We start from the raw sequence: 22,264 nt of genomic DNA on the forward strand, positions 1-22,264 counted from the left end.
TGACAATTATGTCAGTCTGCTTCGAAACTAGTGGAGTATTTTCATTAACTTTCTTTTCCTGAGTACAAAACCATCCGTGTCCATTGGTGGACGAAGTACACAAACAATGTACTTTGACTCAAGTAGAGATACACTAGGTAATATATTACTACAGTAAAAGTAAAAGTAAAAGTGCTTCTTTTAAACTTTCATTTGAGTAAAAGTACTTAAGTATTTGCCTTCAAATTTAATTAGGTATCCAAAGTACTGTTATTTATTATGACTGTGTCCTATTATAATTTTTGGAGACTCTTTGCTTAATCAGCCCAGTTTATGTAAAAAGACTCATAAAACTACTTTACAAAAATAAGGCCACAGGTGTTGTGGCAAGTACGAGTCAGGAGTTTCTTCTATCATTTATTACTCTCAAAATGTTCTGCTTGCTGTTGAACTGAAACTGAAATTTAAGTAAATATCACAAATCAAGTACAAAACAAAGCTTGTGCTCTACCCTGATTGGTGACTTGCTGCGTGCTTGACCAGTTACGTTTTTATCCACTCATAAATCAAAATGATGGCTGATTTTTTTCTAAATTGTGTGTGAGTAAATTGTATGCAAGTTATTTGACTATGAAATTCAGTTAAAGTTAATGTAGTTTTCCCAAATAGAAATACTTCAGTAAACTAAAAAGCTAATTCAGTACAGTAACAAATTGCATTTACTTCCTTACTGTCCACCACTACTTCAGGCAGTATATAAGGTTTTTGCTATGTCACACTTCTCCAAACACACTGTTTCCTGTTATGTGCTTAATGTTTGATGTTACATCTGCACCATCACACGACAAACTTCTCTGCTCTGCCCTGACAGGATGCACAGCATATGCTTTTCCAATCACACTGGTCCTTTTTTGGTGTTGTCATTTGAACATCCATTCATTAGTTAGTGTTTTCACCTGAGAGGTTCATCTAACATCTTTAATTGCACAGTAGCATAGTTTTACAAATTCAGACATGCCTTTCATCGTTGCCAAAACAGCTTTAAAATTATAAACATGTAATGCGAGTTTAGCGATTGTCAAAGGTGTTGCTAGGATAGATGGAGTGAGATTTGTTAAACTGGTCCCTCTGAACAACTAAACAATAAGATATTGCTATTTATGTACAAATGTGCTTAAGGGCCTCATGTGTGGAAAACAGAACTGGGCAAGTAGCAACTTGAGCTGTTATGAAAGCATATCGCATCATAACAATAGGAAGTAGACAAATTCGAGGTTTGTGTTTAAGTCTCGAAATAATTCATACAATAAATTATTGCTCATACAATAAAAGAGCTGGATTCTGTAGTCAATGTTGTAGAAAGAATGTTTGCTGTGATCTGATTAAAGATATTAGTCCGATTGTCTTCTTGTATGGTAAATTAAATTTTCATAGAATGTACATGGAAGGAAGGTTGTGTAATTGAGTACACACACTTATATAAACACACACACAACTCTTACAATCCTTGTGAGGCCCATAACATTAATTCAGTAAAAAGTCCTTGTGAGATAGAGCAACCACATGTAGAGATACTGCCACCTTATCACAGTTGCTCATTGTTCATTAGTTCTTTAACTTATAATGAGCCTTTAAGTCCCTGAATTGCATGTGATCATCCGCACCCTTCTACAGATAAACATTTACAAAAGAGAAATGTTTAATTAACAACCAACCTCATGCAACAAAGCAGTGGATTATTTTTCTTCATGCAATGTGACAGGTGTTTTGATCGTGCGAATGAAGGTGGTAATGCATGACAGTGAAAGATCTGTAGTGAGTCTTACCACATGTGTGGTTTTCTTACAGGTTCTGTCTTTCATCTGCTACTGCCATATGATTTATCTGTTTACAGGAAGACAGATTAAATATTCCAATATATGAAACTCTGTTTGAATCAAATTCACATGAAACTTTTCCCTAATACTACATGTGCACACATAACAGTTATGTAATATTTATTAAATTAGCTAATGTGTAATCTAAGGGGTAAAGATGGAAGCTTTGTTTTGTTTTTTTGTTTCATCCTCCTCTGAGTGACACCAAAACTGTGATTGTTAAGCATTAAAACATTACAAACACAAACAGAGCGAGAAATATATATATTTTTTTATAGGCATGATTATACAGTAGGCTGTTTAGGGAGCCATGAAGTTTTACAATAAGAACCATAGGTACTATGTATGTTGTACTCTGCACATACATTCTGTAGTTTAGGTATTAAATACATTTCTATCATTATCTTGTGGCTCCAGGCTCTAGCCTGTTCTACTTCTTATATCTTTGTGTGATCTTGTATCCTTGTTTAGTCTCTTCGGAAATATTTGTTGTCGGTTCTCAGTTTTTCTTCAAACCATCGTGTTGTGGTGTTGATTTAAGAGTGGTTAATGTTGTACTGCTGCAAAAAATTTTTATTAACTGTACATTTTTTTTATTTAATAAATTACATCAAACTAATTTGTTGTCCTTGGAATATTATGCAAGATGTTTCAGGAATGTTGTTTCTCTGGATTGCTTTGCTTATTTTTGTTTCCCTTTGGCTGAAAGTAGACGATGAAAGATACTATTCGTCTGCTCATCAGATCGTGTCTGTAGTACATTTTTATCAGGGATGCCTGTATTGAGAGGCATGTGAATGTGTAGACCCACAGGGTGTTCACAGTGTTATTTCCTGCTCAATTGCTTTTTTTATTATTTAAGTGGTAAAGCCACTTGTTTGTAGGACGGTGGTGAGACCTGTGATGTTGTATGGTTTAGAGACAGTGACATTAAGTAAAAGACAGGAGGTGGAGCTGGAGGTAGCAGAGCTGAAGATGTTGAGGTTTTCATTGGGAGTGACGAGGATGGACAGGATTAGAAATGAGTTTATTAGAGGGACAGCGTATGTAGGACGTTTTGGGGACAAAGTGAGAGAAGCCCGATTGAGATGGTTTGGACATGTGCAGAGGAGGGACATGGGGTATATCAGTAGGAGAATACTGAGGATGGAGAAACCAGAAAGGAGGAAAAGAGGAAGACCAAGGAGGAGGTTAATGGATGTGGTGAGGGAAGACATGCAGGTAGTAGGTTTAAAAGACGCAGATGTTGAGGACAGAGTAGTATGGAGACAGATGATCCGCTGTGGCGACTCCTAATGGAAGCAGCCAAAAGAAGAAGATGATGTTGTAAAGGCACTTACTCTAAACCATCACGGTATTGCTATAATTGTTTTTATTAACAGTATACGCTTAATTGACTGTCTAGATAATAACAGCTAGCTACGGGTATTGAACTTTCTATAATTCTATAGAACTGACATTAAGTCTGAAGAGATAATTGGAGAATGAGTTATCTTTGTTGTATCTTGGAATCATTGCGGATTTGACTTACAGTCTTGCTCCTGGAATGAAATCCAGGGTTGGAAAACCTTGCAGCCAAATAATTAATGGAGCCTGTAATTAACTAAACACAACCCACATTCACAGTCGAATTGCTGCATAGACCCCGTCAGTTGAAATTAAGTGAAAAAAGAGAAAGATATACAGAGAAAGATTTAAATTTATATATTTATTTATACATATATATATATATATATATATATATATATATATATATATATATATATATATATATATCTTTTCACATTTCTACAATTGTAGCTAGGTTTTGCTGGATTTCAAATTTATTACCTTTCAGGCAATAGCTAAAATGCCCAATATCTTCATTGTCAATATCCTGCAACTTCAGCATCTTATTGCTGGAATATGGTACATACATGCAACATACAGCCAACATGCAACATACAGCAACATACAGCCATACAGCCAAACTATTGACTTTATATCTCATTGTAGTTATGAATTGTAATAAATACTACACAGCATACCATACAATTAATGCTTGCTTTTTGTTTTTTTGTACTGGTACTTTTATTGGCGTACCGGTGGTACAACTACACACATTCTGATAAACTACATTCAGTTAACTCAATACATGCTTACATTGTTTTCACTTTATCTATTTCAAACATCCCAATAATAGTGCAGGTCGAGAGAATAATATATTTATTATTATTTTTTTAGACAATAATTTAACATAAGTATAATTAAAAGCAAATCATATACATAATCAAGAAATAAAATGTTCCATTCCTTTTTTTTTCGACATCTGATTTTAATCTTCTGTGTTCCAGGAAGCTGTTTCAGAGGTTCTGAAAGAAAAAAGAAGAAAAAGCATATGGAAAATATTTCAGTTTAGTCAGGGTGTGCAAATCGAAGTGATGTATAAATATGTCTTCAGAATGACTTCTTGTTCTGTAAATTACATTATTACATGATATCACTTGGCCACTTTTATATTATGTGACTATTTCATTGTTATATTATTATTATTATTGTTGTTATCATATTGCATTGTATTGTATTTATGCACATGGCTCATGCTCTTGTTAAAGTTTTTATCATGTTCTCTTTATTCAATTAGCTCTTTATTAAATGATTTTAAATGATGTTTTGAATTATTTAGAGAAAGAAAGAAAGAAAGAAAGAAAGAAAGAAAGAAAGAAAGAAAGAAAGAAAGAAAGAAAGAAAGAAAGAAGGAAAGAAAGAAAGATAGATAGATGCAGGACTAATGCTTGAGTTAATGTTTTCATAAAACATTAAAATAAAGGAAATGTTGACACTGACATTGATTGTCATGGTGGTTGGTATCAGACAAGGTGTTTTGTTGCAGCAGTTCTATTCCTAGAAATGTTTTATTGATGAAAAGGTTTAAAGGAAACCATTTAGGCAAATAGTAGGATCAGGCTTACTGAAGTTTGAAGGTTGAACAATGGAAAAAAGTCCCGGTGACATTTTTGCATTCTTCAACTTCCCAATGATTTCTATTTCTGGCTGATACAGATGTGTTTGCAACAAACAAATTGGTCTTATTGCGTGTTTTTGTGTGTTTATTTTTAACTTGTTGTTATGACCATCAAGGATCGGACTGATAGATATCTATCACTATACATGCTAGTAAACTAGTATGAGGATGTGTTTTTGAAAGAGACTATAAAAAGTACTTGTTTGCCCTAACCCCTCTCTTCAACAAGGTGTTTTCTACCCTTCAGGTGCTTTCTTGACCGTTTAAAAGCCCCAGTAGTGTCTAAAACTAGAGAAGCCCGAAAAGATCTCATTCACTAAATTAGTTAATAGCATTCATTAAAAAATGCAAATACCTTCATTTCAGGATTTTTTAATTTCTTTACTTACCACAATTAGAGCTCGGAATGGATTCCCTTGATCTGGTTTATCCGGTGATAATAGAGTGAGCCTGCTGCCTCACCATACTGGTTTGCTACCTTGCAAATGTATACACCATTGAGGTCAGCAGTCTCCTTTAAGAAATGCAGTCTATCTCCCTCTGCTTTCACTCCTTCTGGAAGTTCAGACCAGTCCTGCCTGTGTAGAACATCAGCAAAATTATAGCGAGAATGGTATTCAGAATAATAGAATAATGTTAATCTCAAGACTTTTGATTAAAGAAGCATATATTTTACTTGCTTTTTGTTAGCACGTGTAAAGCTCATGAAACACTTCTGAAATTTTACATTTTCAGGCCTTAATGACTACAGGTGCTGTTGTAATATACTAAACTTCAAACATTTATGCAACATTGTGGACTGAAATTTTAGCACAGCAGACACAGCTAACAATACCTTGTAGCTTGCTAGCTAGCTGGCTAACATTAGTGATAACTCTAAAGTTGAAGATTATGTTCTCAAAATGGTGATTAGTATGGTCAGTCTTACAGGTTAAACTAAGTACTATATCTGTGTAATAAATGATCTAAAGCCAATAGGGTCATGGACTTATTTAAAAGTAGAGTAGAGTTTGCATTGTTCCCAGTATGAGTGGCCAGGGAAGGAACTGGTAGTTGACCAGAGATGGAAAGTAATGAAGTACAAATACTTTGTTACTGTATTTAAGTAGATTTTTTTTGGTATCCGTACTTTACTTCACTATTTATTTTTTGGACAACTTTTTACTTTCACTTATTACATTTTTTACACAAATATCTATACTTTCTACTTCTTACATTTTCTAAACAGACTCATTACTTTAGTTTTAATTTATTGGTGACATGATCAATACTTTTCCTCTCATTGCATGGCATTTTTCAGTCCATCAACTATTTTCCTGTCATTGCGCAGATTTTTCAATTTACCATACACCAATTATACACCACAGGCTACGGCTTGCTCATCAGGGATAAATGCACACCATTCACCTTGACTGTTGATTTCTGTAAAGCTGCTTTGAAACAACGTCTGTTGTGAAATAAACTTGACTTCACTTTACAAAGCTTAACAATGAGCAATGCAGAAGGCAACACGAAGTCTGGGGTTAACGTGGATGAGACAGAGGAAGTCGGTGATGTAAACATGACTGAGAACAGAAACTTTCCTAATCATCATCTTTTCTCTACTTGAGTTCGATATGGTGGATGTTCAGCCTGGATACATTAATTAGAGGACAAAATTTAAAATTTGTTTGTATTAATATATTAATATGATGTGAGGTCCAGTTACCAGTGTGACACTAAAACAGGTAGTAGTAATGACTCATTTTTACTTAAGTACATGTCAAAACCCAAACTTATTTTCTTTAATTTAAGTAAAAAAGTGTAGTCAGTACTTTAACTCGAGTGTTTTTTAATCATGAGTATCTGTACTCCTAATTAAGTAAAGGATGTGTGTACTTTTGCCACCTCTGTAGTGGACTAGTAGACTGACCCAAGTTGAGTGTTTTCAGGTACTTAAATGCTTTTTACAGATTGTAAGTGGGTAATGACAAGCTGCAACTTATATTAAATTTCATGTGCATTTTACAGGAATAATCCTGCGTGAGAACTTTTATTTACCAAATCTGGTTTCACTTCCCATCGTGTCATTTACATAATCTATTGAGTAAAACCAATACAAACATCTCTCTCTCTCTAGACCTTGTACAATCCTCAAAGTCTTTCCTAATCTGTTGCCATTGATCTTGTATTTTTTTATTTTAGATGCAATAAAGAAAAAGACTTACTGATCAATATGCCAGAAAATGTATAATAAAAATATATTCTATTTTTGGTTCTGAATATAAAAGGGGGAAAAAAAGGTTTGGGGAAAAAATGCTTGAAAAAATAAGTTGCAGTAACGACTCATGTCTATTTGGTTTTGAGCCGAGGAATAAAGCAGATGTCTGTGAATACATAATTAGATTCTTCCACATACTGGCACATCTGTAGTGTCAAAGCAGAGTAAAGTGAAAACCGTTTCCTGTTTCAAATGTTATAAATGTTCTTAAATTAGTGTTTACCTGTACCAGCTGTAATTTGTGTTTTCAATACCCGGTTCTGTTACACATTGATATTCTTGGTCATAAGTAGGGTTGTCAACAGAAACCACGTAGGCTAGCTGAAGGCCTTCTGTAAGTGAAAGAAAAACGTCACAGGTTCAGACTCAAGGAAAAGTAACATACTCCTGGAAAGTGTCACTAGATGTATATTCCCCATTCTCTATCTATCTATCTATCTATCTATCTATCTATCTATCTATCTATCTATCTATCTATCTATCTATCTATCTATCTATCTATCTATCTATCTATCTATCTATCTATCTATCTATCTATCTATCTATCTATCTATCTATCTATCTATCTATTTATCTATCTATCTATCTATCTAAACATTTTTTGCAGGCATTTTAGCAAGCAAACAGTTCTTTTCTAAAACAGCAACATCTAATAGAGTTTTTATGAATATCTAGATTAATTGATTAGTTTATAAATCCAAGAAAGAAATCTCTTCATCTATGTTATGTAACTGCTAAACCTATTCAGGATCACAGTGGAGCTTGGGACCTATTACACACAACCCACTACATGTTTTTGGTTCAAAATATCACACTAGAGAACCCAGATAAAAAAAATACCATGGAGTGGAGAAATAAAACAACACACACACACACCAGAGCTGAGATTCCTCCAACTTTTGCAAGTCAATGGATTGAAACTATTAAACTACACAAATGCTGTCTTTCAGAAAACATGCCCCAGTCACAGAGTGTCAGAGAGTCTGAGTTTATTTAGTGCTGGCAACCATGAAAAGAAGACCAGCTTACACCACTCTGGACTTTTCATTCTATGTTTTCATGTACCTCGTGTGATTGTGTATTTATTCATTAAATGTCTTTACTGTCTCGTAACATGTTTGTGAGCTTACATCAACAGCTATTTCTACTTTATTGTTTAATTCATATGTATATATGCTTTGTTTCTGTGTTGTGTTTTGAAGTAATACATTAAGGTTTTGTCTCTTGGTGATCTATTTCTGTTTGCTCATTGGAGTGTTCCATGTTTAACCTGTCCCAGATTTTGGGACTCACAGCTGAAATGCCCTACCTAAATTTTAATGGTAACAGTTCCTGATAAAAGTGGGCTACATACACAATTTAAATATCTTTAAGAAGAAGACACTTTGAGCTTTACTGTCCATTATTCAAAGTTGATATTTCTCATAAAGATAAGTTATAGATGATGGAGTACGGTTAAAAAAAAAAAAATCCTGAATTAAAATTCTTTTTTCTTCATATATAAATACATGAAATCAGTCCTGGAGCAATCCAGAAAAGTAATAAGTTAAAAGCCACATGTCTCATGAGTTTATATTTGAAATTGAATGAAGATATCATGAAAAATTTGATTCCTACAAAACATATGTCTGGTTCGCCCCTCCCTGACCCACCAGCCCAGATTTTGGGACTCATAGCTGAAATGCCCTACCTAACTTTAAATGTTAACAGTTCCTGATAACAATGTGCCACATACACAATTTAGATATCTTTGAAAACGTCTAAGTCTTCTACTTGCTCACTGGATCCTCTTCCCACTGTTTTGGTTAAGGCCTGTCTCCCCTCTTTGCTTCCTCTTATTTCTGCTATCATTTGCTTCTCTCTTACCACTGGAATTGTTCCTATGGCTCTTAAAACCGCTGCTATTACTGAAACTATTTCTCATACTATCCTCCTTAATCAACTTATTTCAATTGGCATTACCCTGGACTGGTTTAAATCATATCTATCATGGTGCACACAGTTAATCAAATTACACTCATTTAGTTCCTAATCTTCCCCTGTTAACACTGGAGTACCCCAGGTTTCTGTCCTGGGACCTCTTTTTTTAATCATCTACCTTCTTCCTCTCTGCAATATCCATCGTAAATATGGTATCCATTTCCACTGTTATTATTCCAGCTACCCTAATTCCACCCTAACTCCTTCCTTCCTACCTGAGTGCTTTAAAATCAATGTTCTTACCCAACACTTGTATCAGGTTCCACCTTTCTGAGTTTCACCCAGACATGACAAATTACTTCTCTAACCTCATGGCTGCGGATGTAAGAATGACGTGATCATCATCAAGCCCAAGCTTAAGCATTTCCCCTTATTTAATATTTTTACTTTTTTTAGACTGAAGGTTGCTAATTGTGCTTCCCAAGCCGGAGAAGATTTAATTGCTCATGTTTTTAGTTTTTTGAGCTCACCAGACCAGTTGAACAGCGTGTGATATACTCCTTTTGTCAACATTGTAAAATTATTTTATAGCATTGCGGCAAATGTTAGCTGCTATGACTAAAACATCTCATTAAAGCAAAATGCGTTTGAGTATATTACAAAAATAAATAGTTTAATTAAAAAATTGAATTAAGATCCAAATGGTTGTAGCATTGGGACAAGTTGGTGGTGGAACTGGGAAACATTCTGCACATTAATTTTCTTCATATGATCGTTTCTCTATCACTGATTTATATATATATAAAATTAATATATATCAATTTATTGCGAATTCATTGCAACCATTGCGAAAGAAAGAAAACAAATTGTTATTTTAAATTTGATGGCTGCAACAGAGCTAAAAAAAAAAGTTGGGACAGGTCTATGTTTACCACTGTGTAGCATCACGTTTTCTGTCCGAATACATCTGCGAACTGAGATCAGTTGCTAAAGTTTTGGGAAAGGAAGGTTGTCTGATACAGGATTGTGGCTGCTTAATAGTTTTGAGTGTCCTTTGTTGTGTTTTTTATTTCATGGTGTGCCAAATGTTTTCAAACTGTGAAAGATCTAGACACCAGGCAGGCTTGTCCACCACCTCTACTGTGAAGTCATGCTTTTGTAATAGATGCAGTATGTAGTGAGCATTGTCTTACTCAAATATGCAAGGCCTTTCTGGATGGAATAATTTGTTGCTCTAAAACCTATATCTGCTGTTCAGCTTTGATGGAGCCTTTCCATATGTGCAAGCTGCCCATTCCACATTCACTAATGCATTTCCATACAATCAGAGATGTTGCTTTTTCAACTAAGCACTGATAACAAGCCGGATGGTCCCTCTACACTTTACTTCGAAGAACGTGGTATCAATGGTTTTACAAAAAATATTAATATATCGATTGGTCTGACCACAGAATATTTTTTCACTTTGCCTCAGTACATTTTAAATGAGCTTCGGTGCAGAGTGGATAGGCAGCGTTTCTGGATCATGTTCATTTACATGTTTTATTTACATTTTACACGGTGTCCCAACTTTTCTGGAATTAGGGTGGTATAATATGCACACAAGTGCTACATTCAACCTGTTCTGTCTTAAGGTAAAGGTAAGGGTAAGGTAAGAAACAGAGAGATGTCTTTCTAATCTAAAGCATAGATGACATTGCACATATTCTTGTATATAAAAGATCATTTACTATGTCCTACTGTTTTATGTACAGTCAGAAATAATGTTCTATTCTGTTTAATTAATCTTCCAGAATTGCACATAGGACATTATAAAATAAATCAAATATTAGTTAAAAGTTGTCAGACTCACCCTGGGCCCTGCCGGAGAGGAAACAAAATAAAATTAAAAGCATAATCTGGCAGAGTTGCATTTTAGATTGAGCTGGTTCTATACCCTGCTGTGTAACAGCCTGCTGCTCTGTAGGCATATGAGTATATGAATGATTTGAGCTTGTATCAGTATTTCCGCTCTACTGCTCACTGCACTGTCAAGCCCAGCCCTCTACCTTAGGCTCACATTTTAATAGTTTCCTGTGTGAATATAAGAAAAAAGGAAGGGAAAGAGAATAGACTTGCACAATTGGGGTGGCTGACTAAATACTTTTTTGGCCCACTGTATTTTAGTTTAAAAGCCAACATTTATTATCAAATGCAGATTTTAGTAAAACATGTTGAACAGTTCACCTTTATTTGTATTACACTTTCAACAATGAGCATTGTTCTAAAGCAGCTTTACAAATATATACAGTACAGACCAAAAGTTTGGACACACCTTCTCATTCAAAGAGTTTTCTTTATTTTCATGACTATGAAAATTGTAGATTCACACTGAAGGCATCAAGGGCTATTTGACCAAGAAGGAGAGTGATGGGGTGCTGCGCCAGATGACCTGGCCTCCACAGTCACCGGACCTGAACCCAATCGAGATGGTTTAGGGGTGAGCTGGACCGCAGAGTGAAGGCAAAAGGGCCAACAAGTGCCAAGCATCTCTCGGGGAACTCCTTCAAGACTGTTGGAAGACCATTTCAGGTGACTACCTCTTGAAGCTCATCAAGAGAATGCCAAGAGTGTGCAAAGCAGTAATCAAAGCAAAAGGTGGCTACTTTGAAGAACCTACAATATGACATTTTTCAGTTGTTTCACACTTTTTTGTTATGTATATAATTTCATATATAATTCCACGTGTTAATTCATAGTTTTGATGCCTTCAGTGTGAATCTACAATTTTCATAGTCATGAAAATAAAGAAAACTCTTTGAATGAGAAGGTGTGTCCAAACTTTTGGTCTGTACTGCGTGTATATATATATATATAAATATATATATATATATATATATATATATATATATATATATATATATATAAATATATATATATATATATATATATATATATATATATATATATATATATATATATTATAATATATTTGGTTTCATCTGACCATATGACATTCTCCCAATCCTCTTTTGGATCATCCAAATGCTCTCTAGCAACTTTCAGATGCACATGTACTGGATTAAGCAGGGGGACACGTCTGGCACTGCAGGATTTGAGTCCCTGGCAGCATAGTGTGTTACTGATGGTAGCCTTTGTTACTTTGGTCCCAGCTCTCTGCAGGTCATTCACTAGGTCCCCCGTGTGGTTCTGGGATTTTTGCTCACCTTTCTTGTGATCATTTTGACCCCACGGGGTGAGATCTTGCGTGGACCCCCAGATCGAGGGAGATTATCAGTGGTCTTGTATGTCTTCCATTTTCTAATAATTGCTCCAACAGTTGATTTCTTCACACCAAGCTGCTTACCTATTGCAGATTCAGTCTTCCCAGCCTGGTGCAGGTCTACATTTTTGTTTCTGGTGTCCTTTGACAGCTCTTTGGTCTTGGCCATAGTGGAGTTTGTAGTCTGACTGTTTGAGGTTGTGGACAGGTGTCTTTTATACTGATAGCGAGTTCAAACAGGTGCCATTAATACAGGTAACAAGGACAGAGGAGCCTCTTAAAGAAGTTACCGGTCTGTGAGAGCCAGAAATCTTGCTTTTTTGTAGGTGACCAAATACTTATTTTCCACCATAATTTGCAAATAAATTCTTTAAAAATCAGACAATCTGAGCCTCTCTCATCTTTTTAAGTGGGAGAACTTGAACAATTGGTGGCTGACTAAATACTTTTTGCCCCACTGTATCCCTTAGATATTAATAGAGGTCGAGGCACTGATAGTTGATTGCTGGAACTATCGGCTATCGGCAAAATCCATACCGATCATTTTTCCGGTGTCACTGTTTCATAAGATAAGAGATATGATATATCTTTATATTATATTACCATCATCTGTGTAAAGCTGCTTTCAGACAATGTTCGTTGTTAAAAGCGCTATACAAATAAAAATGTATTGAATTGAACCTTTCTTTGTCCCACAGTGGGGAAATTTCTCTGTTACAACAGCAAAGAAAAAGAAATATGCAAATATAAATATAAAAAAAGGAGAGACATAATAAAAATTATTATATTTATATTATAAAATTAATATATGTAATAAAAAAAATTTAAAATAATAAAAGTATATATTACAGCATATAAATAAAGAAGAAAATGAAAAGGAGAGCACCAATAAGAAGTTACACTTTCAAATATATTGCACATAGGTAATATCATAGAGCGGAAATATAATATTATAAAGTGCTATATTATATTTATTATTTATTTTTATTATTCATATTTATTTGTTTATTTATTTATCATGTTTATTTGTAAAATTGTACTAAACTTTATTCCAAAAATAAAAAATTAATATGAAATGATTTTTTTTCATTCTGAGACTAAGAATGCTCTTTTAATAGGCTATATATCTCTTAAAAATTAATACTTATCTGTCTGTATGGTGTATAACAAAATAATAAAGAAATCTAGAACTAGGCATAATAAATCTATTTAAAAATCAGAAAAAAATCTCCACAATTATCTTGTGAGTCACTCTGGCCTATGTAATTTTCTGTTGCAAACCGACCCGGGGCCCCATTAAAGAAAGGAAAAATTATAAGATGGTCCCTCTACACTTTAGTTTTAAAGTGTCAATAGTTTAAAAAACGTTCGAATCGTCTGACCACAAAACATTTTTCCACTTTGCCTCAGCACATTTTAAATGAGCTTTGGCCCAGAGAGGATAGGCGGCGTTTCTGGATCATGTTTATTTTACATCGTTTATTTACATTTTACACAGTGTCGCAACCTTTTAAGAATTAGGGTTATATAATAAATAATTTATCAATAAACACACACACATTCACACAAAACTCATGAGCCTAATTTCATTACACTGCTGAACTTAGTATACTGAGAGATTTACAGTGAAACAACTAATTTCTGGTATGCATACATTGTATTTCTAGAGCTTCTTGTATACACTGAACTGGTTTCTTTAGGCTTAATTTCTAATTAAGTGAAAGTGTGAAGAGGGATGTATTGGGTCATCTGGTCATAAGTATAGTATGTGATTTTTGAAGATTGCATTTCACATTTAGTCCCAATTTGCTCTTATAATTCCCTCCACTCTTTAGGCAAGATGTTCCACTACATTTTGTAGTGTGCTTAAAGATATTTGTGTTTATCAGGCACAAGGGTATTATATAAGGCAGGTACTGATGTAGGTGAGGAGACCTGGGGTGCAGCCAGCATTCCTATTTACATTAACATTTATGGCATTTAGCAGACGCCCCTATCCAGAGTGAGCTGTTGAGGATTAAAGGCCTTGCTTAAGGACCCAGCAGTAGCAGCTTGGTGGTGCTGGGATTCCAGTGTCCAGCACCTTAACCACTGAGCTACAACCTTGTTACAATTCATCCCAAAGTTGTTCAGTATGGATGAGATCAGAGCTCTATAGCAGGGAACTCAAGTTCTTCCTCTTCAAAGCATGTCAACTAGATCTTCAAGGAGCTCACTTTGAGCACAGAACTTTGGGTTTCCAAGTTCGAGTAAATGCATAATTATATTATAGTGCATCTAAAGTAATCCTACACAATTGAGTGCTTGCAGCTTTGTGGTAACAGTTTGGAGATGAATCACATATAGCAGGAAAGGTCAGGTGACCCAATACTTTTGGAAATATATACAAAAGCAAGCAAATACAAAAATAAGGATCGCTCAACCTTATTTGAACTACACATACATAAGTTCATATGGAAAACAATACATAACAAAAAGGAATTTCTCCATGACATCATTAGATGTCTAAAAACTAATAAATAAGTGTTATTTTATTTTTATTAAAGATAGAAATGCAGTCATGAAAATGAACATAATAATGGTATGTGTAGATTTTAGAACTACACATGCATACTTTGTGCAATAATTTCAAACATGCTCCTTTCAACCTGTTCTGTCTTAAGGTAAAGGTAAGGGTAAGGTAAGAAACAAAGAGAGATGTCTTTCTTATCTAAAGCATAGGGGTTACAACTACATGACATGTTTCCATTTAATACACAGACCAAACATCTGATAAAATGCAAGTATGCATTGCACACATTCTTGTGTTTAACTGATAATGTACTATGTCCTACTGTTCTATGTACAGTCAGGAATAATGTTCTATTCTGTTTAATTAATCTTCCAGAATTGCACAGAGAACATTATAAAATAAATCAAATACTAGTTGAAAGTTTTCACTCACCTTGGGCCCTGCCAGAGAGGAAATAAAAAAATAATAAAAACATAATCTGGCACAGTTGCATTTTTAGATTGAGCTGGTTCTATACCCTGCTGTGTAACAGCCTTCTGCTCTGTCAGCATATAAGTATATAAATGCCAGTAGTTAGTTTCACTCTGCTTCTCTCTTCAATCTCAAGCCCAGCCTCTGCCTTCCTTTAAGAACTGCTCATTTGCCTGTATGTGTCGCTCTTTAAACCACTTGTGTTTGTTTCACGATAGCACTATCTCTACTCTCAAGCCCAGCCTCTGGCTTTCTTTGAGAACTGCTCATTTCCTTATGTCTTCCCTTTAACCACAGCTGTTAGGAAGCAGATGATGTATTTAAATATATATTATTCATGAAAAGGAGAATGGTGATCTACATAATTAACATAGGATTTGGATTTTCAACTGAAAGCAAGAAAGAAAGAAAGCAAGAAAGAAAGAAAGAAAAATAAGAGTTTCAACAGAAGGTATCAGTGAACATGTTTTTTTGTTGTTATTTACTGATGCCTACAAAGTGGCTTCTATGTATTACACTTTTAACAATAGACATTGTCCCAAAGCAGCTTTTCAGAAATAAATAAAGTTGGAATGTATAAGTCAGTTTCAGTATCAGTTTGTTATTTATCAGTGTATTCCTAATGAGTGTGCAAGTGGTGAATGTGGCAAAGAAAACCTTACTGACATAGCATGAGAAAGAAACCTGAAATGCAGAACTGTTCATGCAGACTTCGGTCCTTGGCCATTGAAGCAGACTGTTGATACTAATTACAGTCCATACATTATGTGAGCACAATGATTATTAACCAGTGAGTCACAATCCTATAGATCCATGCAAATTCTGAGCTCTGATAACATAACAGCCGAGTTATGACACACTATATGAAAGAATGAACTGTAAATGAATGTCTGCTTCATGCAAAAAAAGATTAAATAAACGTATATTGTTGTCAGAGTGAGAACCTATTCACAGTGATGGGTCTAAATTGATGAAATGCAATGCTTCAGCCGTTAAGAATGCATCTTTACAAAAAGCTTACAGTCAGTGTGCTGTAGCAGATTTCATGCTAGTCATTTAACAACTACAATAAGTGTAAAGAGAATAAACACACAATAAAATAGCATATAAAATAAATAGCAGAATAAAAATGACCACAAATGTAAAGCATGGAAACAGGAAGAAGGGATGACATTTAGTCATTTAAACTGTAAGACTATTCAGGTGAAACAAGTATAACATGTTTTGATCAACATGAACATAAACAACTGATAATGTAAGAAACAGCAGACACTGGTACACAATCGATTAAAAGATGTACAAAAGCATTTGCAGTTTGATCAAAGCAACAAGAGATGTTCTTATGATGAGCACAAATGAATAAATGATGTCGAGGTTAAACAAGTAGTTTTGAGAATTTCATTTCTGATATGAGAAACGCTCCATAGTAATTGAAAAAAACTCTAATAGAGGTCAAGGCACTGATGTTGATTGCTGATCGGCTTTCGGCAAAAATCCATACCGATTTTTCCAGCTTACGGTCTGCTGTCATTAAGTGAGCGGGCTCTAGAGACTTATACCTGGCGGCATGAGCCGTTTGTTTCATACAGCACTATATTATATTAATTATTTTTGCAATTTATTAATTATATAAATATATTTAATAATGAGAATATTCTTTATTATTTCTTTCACCACATTTTCATTATTCAGCACCTTTATTTTTGTAATACAGTTTAGTTCAATATTACATGGAGTGTTATGTTTGTTTGGATTTTATCCAGTATCCATTTAAAAAAACTATGATTAATTGGTTACTGGCAAGTAGATCACCTATCTATCAGTATCAGTATCAGATTCACAAAGCAACCACATGCATATGCATAAGTAAGTAAATGTTTTCATTTAAATAGCAATGAATATAAAAAAAGTCATTATGAGAGTAATAATATTAGTTTATTAGGCTATATATCTCTTAAAAAGTAATGCTTATAGGTCTCCCCATTAAAGAAAGGAAAAATAATGTAGCCCACAGAGAAAAAGGTTTGGGGACCCCTGTGATAAAGTCTAAGGGATTCCATTAAGTTCATTATGTACAGCTTGGATTATGTATGTTTTTATTTATTTGTTTGTTTATTTCAATATTCTTAATTTACTTCCCATTTATGAATGATCAGTGGGTTCGATCAGTTATACCTAGGTCAGATTATATTCTAAAAGTCACCATGTTTATGTAAGAAGTCTGACAAAAAGTTGATTTGTACACATTCCAGAGTTTGTTTTAGACTAAGGTGTGTTTTTAATGCTTTATTTAAAGGACACGGATGGCGACAACCAGGAAGAGCCGAAGCACTGAAGTGAAAAATAATACCATATTATCTGAAGTAACATTGGTATTTACAACTCACTGGTTAACCACAGGTTTATTATACTTGTTATGCTACTGAAAATGAATAGGAAACGGTCTGGTATTATTATGAGATAATACAAATTTGATGAAAAATCTTTTAACCTGAAGCTGTGAGAATCTGGCAAAGGTGAAATCCTTAAGGCTAGGATGTTTTGTGAGCCTTGTTCAGGTAATAATGAAGCAATCTTGTGAAAGAAAAGACAGACAAAATGGTAATCTTTTCTATTATTTGAGTACACATGCGGTAGCAAGTTTCGGTAGCTCATACTTTTCATAGCGTTATATAATCACGTCAATGTTGGTTTATTACCTTCAATTGTGTGTCAACCTGTTTGGGGACATTTTTGAATGAGTTGAATTGTTTTTAGTAACACAAAGCTTTTAAGCACGTGGAAGGTGTTGGCTTTTCTTAAGGTTTTGTTAAGGTTGTTAAGAATCATAGAAAACTAAAATAACTAAAATCACATAGACCCATATTTGGAATTCATAGCTCAGTTAACTACAAATAAACTATAATAAAGAAATGGGGGAATGTCTCAGACAGCATCTACCAGACATGTAAGTGGTAGCATTGTGCAAATTACCAAAGTGTTAGGCAATAACATTTTAGGCGATAAAAGTCTACAAATGACAAAATATAAAGCAGAAGTTATTAGTGTTTACATCAAATCACTGGTCAGGAAATGAGCAATGAACTGATGGTCATCCCAGGTGATTCATCTCCTGGTCAGAATCTTACAATATCTTTACACAACTCTCTAATCTCCCTATCAGGCACTGTTAACAACCTTGGGCTAACAAAGATTATATAACCAAGGGGAGTTGCTATACTGCAACCCCCTACTAGGAGGTCTATTTTTGAATGCAATTTGTCCTCTGCAATTGATCAAAACACAGCTGTGTGACTTATTTTCAAACTGCCTTCTCCCACACCACCACAATGCTCCCTGCACACCGGCTTCCAGTAGCTGCACACGTCAAATTCAAAACACTGATGCTTGCATACAAAACCAAAAATGGACCAGCGCCCTCTTACCTCAAAGCTCTTATCACTTAGCACTGTACCACGATCTCTCAGATCTTCTAGCACTGCTCGACTGATCTCATCATTTCTTAGGGTGAGAGGTGGATATACATGGTGGTGAAATGAACTGCCAAAATGTCCAAACAGTCACTGCCATTTTTCAAACAGCGGGTAAAGATTTTCCCTGTTTGTATTATGTCTAAATGTTTTTAATGTTTTTTTATGTTAATGTTTTGAAAAATTGGTACCAGGTGTGCATCGTTTTTTGTGTCGAGCGTGTTTTTGGAGCCAACTGCGTTGAACGTTCTCAGAAACACAAGTTTTTTGATATCTTATGTGCCTTTTATTGCCTTTGTTTTCCGAGAGGGTGGGGCCAGTTATGAAGCGGGGTCGATATGACACTCTGCCAGAGATTCCCCAGACTGTGTCGAGCGGTTTGAGGTGTCACACGTCCGGGTCAGTGCGAGTTTAGTGACACATTAAGCTAATAGGTTTGCGTGGTGGGGAGGGCTTATGATGTTATGTGATGTAATTTATTAGATTTATTAGGGTGGGGTTAAACTCCAACCACAGTGTCGAGTGTTTTGATATATCACATTGCTATTTCTGAGCATTTTTTTTTTTTTTTGCGTATTTGTGTAAATAGTGGGGCGTGGCTTAAGGTGACGTAATCTTGATTATATATAATAATTGATTTAGCCACTTTGTTATAACTTGCTAAGTCAGTGAGAGCCAGAAATCAGAAGGTCCCAGATTTTGTGCTTTATGCTCCATCCGTTCAATATGGCAGGTATTCTGTATGTCCTGGTCATAGATTTGCGGTAACACAAGTTAATCAAGAATTTTACATTTATTTGCCAGGAAATTATCAATAAACAAATGTCAAATCTAAAACAAATAATGGGAGAAAGTTACACAACATAATCAGCATAAAACCAAATCATTTAGCAATGCAGTTTACAAAAGAATTGTTAAAGAGTCACTGTACCTGGCAATAGAGACACATAAAGACTGTGTGGGAAGTTCTGACCACAGAATGCTTCCACGAGTGTTTCACCAAATCTCCTTAAATACTCAAACCACCATAAAAAATAGTACATTCAAAGTAATCAAAGCTTTGCAAACCCTTTCTTGGGACAGGAAGTGACCTAAAAACCAAATACCACCTAGAGACTTTGGTAACAAACGTTTTTTCTTGTTCCTGTGGAAGTCAAATCTGACAGTCAGTTCCCCCACAAGAAAAAAAAAAGTCTTCTGCTTGCATAGATGCATCCTGCTCTGATGCAACCCCACCCCACCTTCACACAAACACAATGGCAAAGGCATGTCTGTATCTTTATTTCTATCCATTCATAGCACATGATATGTTCTTTGCAAACTGTATTGTATTCAGTTACATAAATGTATGAGCTTTTACATTTTTTATTAACCAATTCAATTGTTAACCTCTTTATACATAAAAAGCAGATTTATTGGCCGTAAAATATATAAATAAAAATATATTTTGGTATACATATATATATATATATATATATACCCCAACCAATGTCCATACAACACAAACACAACTTTGCTTTAATTCGCTGAACTGCAAAGACTGCATAGTTTTCCTGTCAATTGTTTGCACATACATTCTCAGAAGTTCTCAGAAGTCATCTACAGAGCCTTCGTAGTATATTCAGGATGTGGGTTGAGATTGTGAGACCCTAAATTCTTAATCAAAGGTGAAACCTGACAGCAGAGCATATTGCTATGTTTTCTATATTCTGGTTCGAACAAATCTTGGGTTTATAAGATTTTTAATTCAATGCATTCTGTTTTTATTTACATTTTACACAGTGCCCCAACATTTCTGGAAACGTAGTTGTAATATAATACAGCCATATACAATTTGGTTTTCATTCTGCTACTTTGGCAGCAGCCACACCATTTATGGAAACAAACAAACCAGTTCTGTTAGCAGATGTACAGTACACAAGCACAAATGAATATCATCATGAATAGCTGCTTTTCTTCTTCATGCTCATCTCTTCCTATCATTGTGGAACATGTTTACCTTTTCCACAGCTGCCCTTTAATATAATTTTTTTATGCAAACTCCTATTAGTCTTATGGTTTTTTAGGCTTGTTGTAACCTTTTGCATTCACTCTGGTTAAAGCTTTATTTGGTTGACTTGGGTGCTTGGAATTATGCCTTCATCTGACCTCTTACCAGCTAATTAATTAATTTCATCTACCCCCATTTGGTTAATGATGGTAGATTAAATACATGTATTACCTTGTAAAGTATTCCCTAGGTCTTCTGGGCCTTATACACTGTAAGAGGTGGTATCTATGTTTACACACTATCACTTTCATATATACAAATGGTTTAGGACAAAGTCTCTGAACTTTGAGGTTCCATCTAAAAGTGCAATATTGTTTTAAATGCTTGCACTCTCACATAGGTGTTATTCTTTTTAAGGTGAGGTGTTGCTTATAGCCTTTTCATTTTTATCACGGTTTTCATTTTCCATGAATCCGCAATAGATCCCTGTTATGGTGTCAAAAATGGCGACTTTTGACCTGGATCTTCAATTCAATTAGTTTTTAATTTAACAATAAACATATTCTCAAAGCAGTTTTACAGAGATAATGCAGTGAATGTTAACAAGAGAAATGTGCTCTTGTTAACATTCAACAAATTTGTTTTGTGTTTCACCTTGATTTGTTTATATATATTTGCCTAATTTACTCATTATTTTCTGTTACTTTTTCAGTTTAGCCTGTGGTCTTTATCATAAACCCAAACTCTTTACCCAGCACCATAAAACTGCCATTGCTGAGCCACGCAGCAAGGCCCTTAACTCTCAACTGCTCATGTATATAAATGAAAAACACTGAGTTTCTTTTCTAGGTTAAGGCCTTCTTCTTCTTCTTTCGGCTTCTTTCATTAGGGGTCGCCACAGCAGATCATCCGGCTCCATACCCCCCTGTCCTCTACATTTGCCTATTTCAAACCAACTACCTGCATGTCTTCCCTCACCACATCCATAAACCTCCTCCTTGGCCTTCATCTTTTCCTCCTTCCTGGCAGCTCCATCCTCAGCATTCTCCTACCGATATACCCCATGTCCCTCCTCTGCATGGAGGGACATAGACGTCCTACATGCGCGATCCCTCTGGTTAAGGCCAAGTTCCTTAAATGTAGAACACATGCTGAATATATGAACTTGTGTCTTGCCTCATGACCAATCAAACCAAGAAGCCATCTGACAATTTATTTACCCAACACCCTTACAAATCATTTCAGTTACAGTCTTTATTTGACATAATTTGGTGCATGGTGGACAACAAGTCCACCATTTATACATCATTAAATAAGGCAAGAAAAAAAAAAAAGGCACATAAAAGCACGTTTCCCCTGAGGCATATAATCTAACTTCCCTAATCCCTGAAGAGTCACTGTAGCACAGTGGAATATAGTAAATAAGATGATTAGAGCAAGATAGGTAAATCATATGATTGCTTAATTCCTTAAAAATGTCCATCAAGCGTTACCCCTTATGAGTTAAGAGATAATATGA

General features: G+C 34.9%; 1 long non-coding RNA gene across 1 annotated transcript; it reads right to left on the minus strand.

Moving 5' to 3' along the window:
* Positions 1 to 3,915: 3,915 nt before the first annotated feature.
* Positions 3,916 to 15,480, minus strand: LOC124383404. The gene is made up of 4 exons (XR_006925270.1): positions 15,247 to 15,480; positions 7,344 to 7,452; positions 5,250 to 5,438; positions 3,916 to 4,207 (listed from the first exon to the last, which is right to left on the minus strand). It is a non-coding gene; the product is annotated as an uncharacterized LOC124383404 (long non-coding RNA).
* Between the last annotated feature and the right edge of the window lie 6,784 nt (positions 15,481 to 22,264).

The sequence above is a fragment of the Silurus meridionalis genome, chromosome 3 (genome assembly GCF_014805685.1).
Source record: "Silurus meridionalis isolate SWU-2019-XX chromosome 3, ASM1480568v1, whole genome shotgun sequence".
NCBI classification, from domain to species: domain Eukaryota; kingdom Metazoa; phylum Chordata; class Actinopteri; order Siluriformes; family Siluridae; genus Silurus; species Silurus meridionalis.